This window comes from Scyliorhinus canicula, chromosome 1 (genome assembly GCF_902713615.1).
Source record: "Scyliorhinus canicula chromosome 1, sScyCan1.1, whole genome shotgun sequence".
NCBI lineage: Eukaryota > Metazoa > Chordata > Chondrichthyes > Carcharhiniformes > Scyliorhinidae > Scyliorhinus > Scyliorhinus canicula.
In genome coordinates, this window is record NC_052146.1 from 166,585,266 (window position 1) to 166,595,631 (window position 10,366).

Genomic DNA, 10,366 nt, shown 5'->3' on the forward strand with positions numbered 1-10,366 from the left:
CACACCTCTCCCCTTATGAACCACTGAACCAAATGAATAGTTGGCTTCATTTATGGAAGCCTTCTTAACTTTAAACGCTACTCATTCCTAAAGACTGCTGGTACTCTATAATATATTGTATTTATGCGTGCAGATTTTAACATTAGTATTGTCCATTTCAGTCTTTGGTTTCCAACTTTGAATGTTCCATTCTTCTCAAATCTCAAAGTCGGCATAAACATCAGTACTCACATTTTCTCTTCCTACTACATGTTTAATTTTCAAATTAAATGATTGGAACAATAAACTTGATGTCAATAGGCTTGCATTGGACGAGGTACTAAATAAATATTTTGCATCAGTATTCACCAAAGAGAAAGAGTTGGTGGATGTTGAGTTAGAGAAGGGTGTGTAGATAGACTGGGTCACATTGAGATCCAAAAAGATGAGGTGTTGGGCGTCTTGAAAAATATTAAGGTAGATAAGTCCCCAGGGCCTGATGGGATCTACCCCAGAATACTGAAAGAGGCTAGAGAGGAAATTGCTGAGGCCTTTGTAGCCACCTGGGTTGGGCACTTCCCGAGTCAAAATGGAGATTCGCAAAGAGCGCAGGGAAAAATGGAAAATGTTCAAAAACAAGCAGTTTGCAGAGTCCCTTTCTGTATCCAGTCCGCAGAAAGCAGACAGCACTGAAACCAGCAGCCATACATATTAAATGAGCAATTCCAGGGCACAATGGTAACAATCAAGAATAACCAAAGCAAAGCCAGACTCCTCGGCGCCAGTAGGAGTCCAAGACAAAAGAGGCTAATGAGCACTCAAGGAATGCCCAGCGATCAGGGAACAGCCCCAGTATTGGGGAATTCAAACCGATCGATTGGTACGTGATCCAATCGATTGGAGTCAGGTACGCGGTCCGCCCAAAAGGGCGCGAAGCCCCTGGGGCCTAGAAAAGACAGGTCCCAAGTTCAATTCAGTCTCTTGGCAGTTCCTCTTGGCAGTCTCGCACGATAGACTTCTCGGCAGGGTCACGCAGCAGATCGAAACAACACTTGATCCTGAACTGCCTTGCAGCTGCACCACCAAGTCCAGTCAACGCATGCTACGAGATAGGCACTTCTGACCCTTAGTCCATACCAGTTGGAAGCCTGCAGCCCAGAATTGAACAAGAGGCCATTGTTCCCTGACCCAGTGTGTTTCCTTTCCAAAGATAAGTATTGGCCTGTAGTGGTAGAGGTAGCCTAGTTTCTTGGTGTTTATGCATGAGTAGCGATTAACTGTGTATATAATAAACGTGTTTTGATTTGAACCTTACTAACTGGTGAACTGAGTCATTGATCAGCACTTGAACTTGAACCTTGTGGTGGTATCATTAAGATACCTGGCAACACTAGAGCAAGGTAATAAAACAGAGCAAATTGAGTGTAAAGCACACTCACCAGAACGAGCAACACCTTACAGAAATCTTTGGATCCTCACTGTCTTCAGGCAAAGTCCCAGAGGACTGGAGAATAGCCAATGTTGTTTCTTTGTTTGAGAAGAGTAGCAAGGATAATCCAGGGAACTACAGGCCAGTGAGCATTACGCCAGTGGTAGGGAAATTACTGGAGAGAATTCTTCGAGACAGGATCTACTCCCATTTGGAAGCAAATGGACGTATTAGCGAAAGGCAGCATGGTTTTGTGAAGGGGAGGTCGTGTTTCACTAACTTGATAGAGTTTTTCGAGGAGGTCACAAAGATGATTGATGCAGGTAGGACAGTGGATGTTGTCTATATGGACTTCAGTAAGGCTTTTGACAAGGTCCCTTGTGGCAGACTGGTACAAAAGGTGAAGTCGCACGGGATCAGGGGTGAGCTGGCAAGGTGTATACAGAACTGGCTAGGTCATAGAAGGCAGAGAGTAGCAATGGAAGGGTGCTTTTCTGATTGGAGGGCTGTGATGAGTGGTGTTCCGCAGAGATCAGTGCTGGGACCTTTGCTGTTCGTAGTATATATAAATGATTTGGAGGAAAATGTAACTGGTCTGATTAATAAGTTTGCAGACGACACAAAGGTTGGTGGAATTGTGGATAGCGATGAGGACTGTCGGAGGATACAGCAGGATTTAGATTGTTTGAAGACTTGGGTGGAGAGATGGCAGATGGAGTTTAATCCGGACAAATGTGAGGTACTGCATTTTGGAAGGTCTAATGCAGGTAGGGAATATACAGGGAATGGTAGAACCCTCAAGAGTATTGACAGTCAGAGAGATCTAGGTGTACAGGTCACTGAAAGGGGCAACACACGTGGAGAAGGTAGTCAAGAAGGCATACGGCATGCTTGCCTTCATTGGCCGGGGCATTGAGAATGAAAATTGGCAAGTCATGTTGCAGCTGTATAGAACCTTAGATTGGCCACACTTGGACTACAGTGTTCAATTCTGCTCGCCACACTACCAGAAGGATGTGGAGGCTTTCGAGAGGGTGCAGAAGAGATTTACCAGGATGTTGCCTGGTATGGATGGCATTAGCTATGAGGAGTGCTTGAAGAAACTCGGTTTGTTCTCACTGGAACGACGGAGGTTGAGGGGCGACCTGATGGAGGTCTACAAAATTATGAGGGGCATAGACAGAGTGGATGGTCAGAGGCTTTTTCCCAGGGTAGAGGGGTCAATTACTAGGGAGCATAGGTTTAAGGTGCAAGGGGCAATGTTTGGAGGAAATGTACGAGGCAATTTTTTTACACAAGAGGGTAGTGGGAGCCTGGAACTCACTGCCGGAGGAGGTGGTGGAAGCAGGGACGATAGTGACATTTAAGGGGCACCTTGGCAAATACATGAATAGGATGGGAATAGAGGGATACGGACCCAGGAAGTGTAGAAGATTTTAGTTTGGACGGGCAGCATGGTCGGCACAGGCTTAGAGGGCCAAAGAGCCTGTTCCTGTGCTGTACTTTTCTTTGTTCTTTGTTCTATCTCTTCCCACTGAGTTATAGCAACTTATACCCTTCTGCTTTCCTTCCCTATCAAAATGCCGTTTGAACATATTAACATGACACACCCTGTGAATTTTACTTCCAGCTGGGTTGGGGTCCTATGTAAAGATTCCAAGCAAGGGAAATTAAGAACAAGAGAACAAGAGAAAAACACAGCAAGGAGAATAAGTAAAGTGATAGGCAGAGAAATCAAGGCCAGTATCAGATAACAACACTGTAAAATGTAGGAGGGACTGGTCAAAGAACATTTTCAGTACTAGCCTTAAGGTTTTGTCTCTGAATGCTCTGAGCATTGAAAATAAAATGGATTAATTAGTTGCACAGATAGATGGAAAGGGATATGATTATATGGTTATGGAGACTTGGCTTCAAGGTGACTGTAGTGATCTCTGTATGCGTATGTACATAAGGGGTTAATGTGTAATCAGTAGCACCAGATGATCACCAGAGGGCCGGACCAACAGGGGTATAAAAACAACCGCATTGTGTGTGTCTCTCTCTCTTTTTTGGATATACTGTGACCAGGACAGGAGTATCAGATTAGCTCAGATGGTTAGTGTAGTTACGCATAGTTACTGTTGTTAGATCTTGTTAATCTTATCACTCGTATCAATGTTAAAGTAAAGAACTGATGCAATTATTGTTATAGTTATTCAATAAACCTTTTGTTGCTACTGGATGAGTTTGAATCTTCTTCATCGAGATTCAGAAGACCTCATCAGGAACTAAGGTTTGAGTAACACATATTACACTCCGTAGTTTATCAAAACACACAAAGAAGTGGAATAACAGATGATACAGGAATGACCAAGCATGGGAACTAAACATTAAGGAATATTCAGTTTTTACGAAGGACAGACAGAAAGGAAAAGCTGGTGGAGTTGCATTGTTGATTAAAGAAAATATTGATATAATATTGAGGAAAGGTACAGATGATGTGGAATCTATATGGGTTGTATGAAGAAACACCATGGGGAAAAGACATTCATGGGGTGGTATTCAGACCACCAAACTGCAGTGGTGATGTTGGAAATAGCATTTGACAGAAAATCAGAGCTGCATGTGATAAAGGAACATCTGTAATTATGGGTAACTTTGGTCTGCATATAATAATAATAATCACTTATTGTCACAAGTAGCCTTCAATTAAGTTACTGTGAAAAGCCCCTAGTCGCCACATTCCGGCACCTGTTCAGGGAGGCTGGTACGGGAATTGAACCCGCGCTGCTGGCATTGTTCTGCATTACAAGCCAGCTGCTTAGCCAACTGTGCTAAACCAGCCCCTGTAGATTGGGTAGGTCAAATTAGCCACAGTAAAATAGAGGAGGAAGTTCTGGAGTGTGTACAGGATGGTTTTCTGGACCAATATTTTGAGGTACAGCAAGGGAACAGGCCATCTAGGACTGGGTGTTGTGCAATGAAAAAGGATTGGTTGGCAACGCGCTAGTGAGAGAACCCTTGGGGATGAGTGACCATAATATGAAATATTCTTTATCATGTCGGATGATGAGATAGCTAATTCGAAGACGATGGTCATGAATCTCAATGAAGGTACAATGATGTGATGAAGCATGAGTTGGCTCGCATGGCTGATTGCTATGTAAATATGAAGCACATGGGATTGAGGGTAGTGCGTTGGGATGGATAGAAGCTGGTTAGCAAACAGAAAGCAGAACATTGGAATAAATGCTTTTTTTTCGATAGGCAGGCAGTTACTAGTGGGTTACTGCAGGGATGTGTGCTCGGTCCCCAACTATTCAAAGAACAACAAAGAACAAAGAAAATTACAGCACAGGAACAGGCCCTTCGGCCCTCCCAGCCTGTGCCGAATTAGATCCTTTATCTAAACTTGTTGCCTATTTTCCAAGGATCTACTTCCCTCTGTTCCCCGCCTGTTCATATATCTGTCTAGATGCATCTTAAATGATGCTATCGTGCCCGCCGCTACCACCTCTGCTGGTAAAGTGTTCCAGGCACCCACCACCCTCTGCGTAAAAAACTTTCCACGCACATCTCCCTTAAACTTTCCCCCTCTGACCTTGAAATCGTGACCCCTTGTAATTGACACCCCCGCTCTTGGAAAAAGCTTGTTGCTATCCATCCTGTCCATACCTCTCATAATTTTATAGACCTCAATCAGGTCCCCCCTCAACCGGCGTCTTTCCAACGAAAACAATCCTAATCTACTCAGCCTTTCTTCATAGCTAGCACCCTCCATACACACCCCTCTTAAACAAAAGGACAACATTAGCAATTCTCCAGCCCTCCGGGACCTCACCCGTGCTCAAGGATGCTGCAAAGATATCTGTTAAGACCCCAGCTATTTCGTCCCTCGCTTCCCTGAGTAATCTGGGATAGATCCCATCTGATCCTGGGGACTTGTCCACCTTAATGCCTTTTAGAATACCCAAAACCTCCCCCTTCCTTATGCTGACATGACCTAGAGTATTTAAACATCCATCCCTAGCCTCAACATCCAGTCTTGTATCTCTCCTTTGTGAATACCGATGCAAAGTACTCATTAAGAATCTCACCCATTTCCTCTGAGTCCACGCATAAATTCCCTCTTTTGTCTTTGAGTGGGCCAACCCTTTCACTAGTTACCCTCTTGCTCCTTATATATGAATAAAAGGCATTGGGATTTTCCTTAATCCTGTTAGCCAAAGATATTTCATGACCCCTTTTCGCCCTCTTTATTGTGCGTTTGAGATTTGTCCTACTTTCCCGATATTCCTCCAAAGCTTCATCAGTTTTGAGTTGCCTCGATCTTATGTATGCTTCCTTTTTCATCCTAGCTATACTCACAATTCCACTTGTCATCCCTGGTTCCCTAATCTTGCCATTTCTATCTCTCATTTTCAAAGGGTCTGCACTCGAATCAACCTTTCCTTCAAGAACTCCCACGCTTCAAATGTAGATTTACCCTTAAACAGCTGCTCCCAATCCACATTCCCTAGCTCCTGCCGAATTTTGTTATACTTGGCCTTTCCCCAATTTAGCACTCTTCCTTTAGGACCACTGTCGTCTTTTGTCCATGAGTATTCTAAAACTTACGGAATTGTGATCACTATTCCCAAACTAATCACCGACTGAAACTTCAACCACCTGGCCGGGATCATTCCCCAATACCAAGTCCAGTATGGCCCCTTCTCGAGTTGGACTATTTACATACTGCTCTAAAAAACTCTCCCGGATGCTCCTTCCAAATTCTGCTCCATCTACACCTCCAACACTACATGAGTCCCATTCAATGTTGGGGAAGTTAAAAACTCCCATCACAACCACCCTATTGCTCCTACATTGTTCTATAATCTGTCTACATATTTGTACCTCGACTTCACGCTCGCTTTTGGGAGGCCTGTAATAAAGTCCCAACAATGTTACTGCACCCTTCCTATTTCTTAGCTCTATCCATATTGCCTCAGTGCTCGAATCCTCCATCGTGCCCTCCTTAATCACAGCTGTGATATCATCTCTGACTAGTAATGCAACTCCTCCACCCTTTTGACCTCCCTCTCTCTCCCTCCTGAGGCATCTATACCCTGGGATATTTGGTTGCCAGTCTTGCCCTTCCCTCAACCAAGTCTCAGTAATACCAATAACATCATATTCCCAGGTACTGATCCAAGCCCTAAATTCAACTGCCTTACCTGCTACACTTCTCGCATTAAAACAAATGCACCTCAGACCACCTGTCCCTTTGCGTTCATCATCTCTTCACTGTCTACTCTTCCCCTTAGTCACATTGAGTTTATTATCTAGTACCTTACTGGCTTTAGTTGCTGCCTCTTTACTGACCTCTAACTTCCTAATCTGGATCCCATTCCCCTGCCACATTAGCTTAAAAACTACCCAACAGCATTAGCAAAAGCACCCCCTAGGACATTGGTTCCAGTCCTACCCAGGTGTAGACCATCCGATTTGTAATGGTCCCACCGCCCTAGAACCGGTTCCAATGTCCCAAAAATCTGAACCCCTCCCTCCTGCACCATCTGTCAAGCCACGTATTCATTTTGACTATTCTTGAGTTTCTACTTGATTTTACTTTGACTATTCTTGAGTTCCCGCACATGATAGAGTCGGGGGCATCGGCTGCGTCCCTGAACTCCCACATTGAGCACGAGAAACATTACACAGGTCTGGGATCTCCTGCCATTTTTACACTTTACCTTAACTGATTACAAATATAGTATCAAATAATGAAGTGAATGGAATGAGGATTCGACTTGCCAATCACAATACTTACCAACACACAAAGAGTTAAAATTCTCCCAGCTACTGCTAATTGGAGCACCTTCCTAACCAGCCAATCAGGTCACTGCTTTGCTGTGGTGTCACTCTTCAAGGTAAGTTTTTAAAGTTTTATAGAGGTAAACTTACCTTCCCAACAGCCCCCTCGCCACTGCTCTCGCCGAAAATGTGAAGGCCGCTTCTGTTGCAGGCTGTGACGTCACGGTTTAACTTCTTTCTACTTCGACCTGCCGTTGAGCCTTCTTCTTGATCTTTACTTGGCTGGGATCCTTACAGTGGTTATTGTTGTTTCTTTTTTTGATTAGAGGAAGGGTTCAACTGTCATTTAACAGCTCCTCCACAAACTGCACAGGTACACCTTTAAGTTCCGCTGATCGTAATGCACGTATGCAAATTTCCCCACAACAGCCAATCAGCAGCTCCGCTCTACTTCCCTCTGCTGGATGCTTGCCTTCACTTGAACACCTAGGGTCTCTTGCACAGGTGCCCCTTCAAGTTCCGCTGACTGCAATGCACGTCTGCAAATTTCCCCCGCAACTGCAAATCGCATTACATATTAATGATTTGGACGAGAGAACTAAATGTAGCATTTCCAAATTTACAGATGATATAAAGTTGGGTTCAAGGGTGAGCTGTGAGGAGCAGAGAACCTTCAGCGGAATTTGGACTTCGTAAGTGGGCATATGCATGGCAGATACAATATATTGTGGGTAAATATGAGGTTATCCACTTTAGTAGCAAAAATAGTATGGCATATTACTATTTGAATGGGTGTAAATTCAGAGAGGTGTATACTCAGCAGGAACTTGGGGCGCAATTCTCCGCACTCACGATGGTGCGGAGAATAGCGGGGTTCGTAAAATTTTCCGGCCACGCTAGTCTGACGCCCTCCCGCTATTCTCCCCCCCTCCCCCACGCCCGACTCCCGATACAAATCGCTGCCGCCGTTTTTTTAAGACCAGCAGCGATTCTCAGCTGGCCGATGGGCCGAGTTCCAAGCCCTTTACGGCTGTTTTTACGAACGGCAAACACACCTGGTCTGGCCGTTCGGAAAAACGGCCGTAAAGTGCCGATTTTTAAAACCATGGCACCGATTGGCACGGCAGTACCACGGCCGTGCCAATGGTGCCATGGGCCCACGATCGGTGGGCACCGATCGCGGGCAGCGGGTCCGATACCCGTGCACTCTTTGCCCTTCCGCCGCCCCGCTGTATCACTTCGCGGGGTGGCTGAGGGGCATCCCGGCCCGCGCATGCGCGGGTTTCGCGCAAATGCGCGATGACGTCATCCGCGCATGCGCGGGTTGGAGTCTTCCAATCCGCGCATGCGCGGCTGACGTCATGTGACGCGTCAGCCGGCGCAAACTCTGGCAAGCGGGCTTAACGAAATTCGTTAAGCCCGCGATGCCGGAGTTTACGGCGGCGGCATGCTAGCCCCGACCGGGGACCAGAATCGGTTCCCGGTCGGGGAGGGGGAGGCTGGCGTCAAACCCGCCCGGATTTGACGCCAGCCTTACGATTTCTCCCTCTCTGGGAGAATCGCGCCCTTGATGTCCTCGTGCATCAGTCACTGAAAGAAAGTGCGCAGGTACAGCAGGCAGTAAAGAAGGCAAATGGTATGTTGGCCTTCATGGCGAGAATTTGAGTATAGGAAGAGGGATGTTTTACGAAAATTGTATGGAGCCTTGGTGAGGCTCCACCTGGACTATTGTGTGCAGTTTTGATGTCCTTCTCTGAGGAATCTGAGAGAGGATGTTCTTGCTGCAGAGGATTTGCGCGAAGGTTTACCTCACTGATTCCTGTGATGGCGGGACTGTTATATGAGGAGAGACTAAATTGGTTAGGATTATATTCATTAGATATAGAAGAGTAAGAGGGGATCTCATAGAAACTTATAAAATTCTAACAGGATTAGGCAGGGTAGATTCAGAAAGAATGTTTCTGATGATGGGGGAGCCCAGAACTAAGGATCATAGTTTGATAATAAGAGATAAAACATTTTAGGACTGAGGTGAGGAGGAATTTCTTCACCCAGAGAGTGGTGAATCTGTGGAATTCACAAAAGGTAGTTGAGGCTGAAATATTGTGTAATTTCAAGAAGGAATTAGATATAAGCTCTTGGCGCTTAAAGGTATTAAGGAATATCGGGGAAAAGCGGTATCAGGGTATTGAACTTGATGATCATCCATGATCATAATAAAAGGCGAGGCAGGCTCAAAGGGCCAAATGGCCTCCTCTTGCTTCTATTTTTCTGTGTATGCATCTATGTATCTGGTGTTCTTATCAAATAATTCACCTCACCCCATTTCCTTTTGATTAAATAAGGCCCACTAAATCTGTTCACCTACCCCTTGTAATAATACTAATACTTTCTCCCCACTAATAAAACCACGTGTTTTTGATTTCTTATCTGCCTCTTTTTTCAGCACATGCTGTGACAATGTTAAATGCTTTCTAGCCAATTTACCAGCCCTATTTAATCTCTTCCCAAATTTAACAGAAGTCCACCAATTCTGTCTCCAAATGCTGACTCACCAATTTCTCCTTAATTAATTTAAGTGGTCCTCTTATCTCATGACCAAAATTCCATTTGAGTGGACTAAATTAGTTGATTAATCATGTGCATCACTAATTGCAAACAGTACAAATGGAATTCCTTTATGCCAACTTGCACATAAAACTGGATCTGTGATATGATTGATTTTCCTATGGTAGTCCATATGTGGTAAAAAGATTAGTTAACTCTTCTACAACCGTCTTAGATGTAATATTTTGTGATGGAATGTCTCCAGAAATCTAGTAGACACATCCATTATGGTCAAAAAATCATAAAATCCCGACAGTACAATAGTAGGCTATTCAGCCCATCAATTCTGCACCGACCCTTTGAATGAGCACTGTACCTATTTACACTCCCTCTCCTCCCCCACTTAATCTGCACATCCATGGACATTAAGGGGTAATTTATCATGGCCAATCCACCTAACCTGCACATCTTTGGACAGTGGGAGGATACTGGAGCACCCGGAGGAAACACATGCAGACACGGGGTGAACGTATAAACGACACACAGAGGCTGGAATTGAACCCGGGTCCCTGGTGCTGTGCTAAACACTGCCACCATGCTGCTCCAAATACTGATTTCTACTTTTTGTTTTCGGAA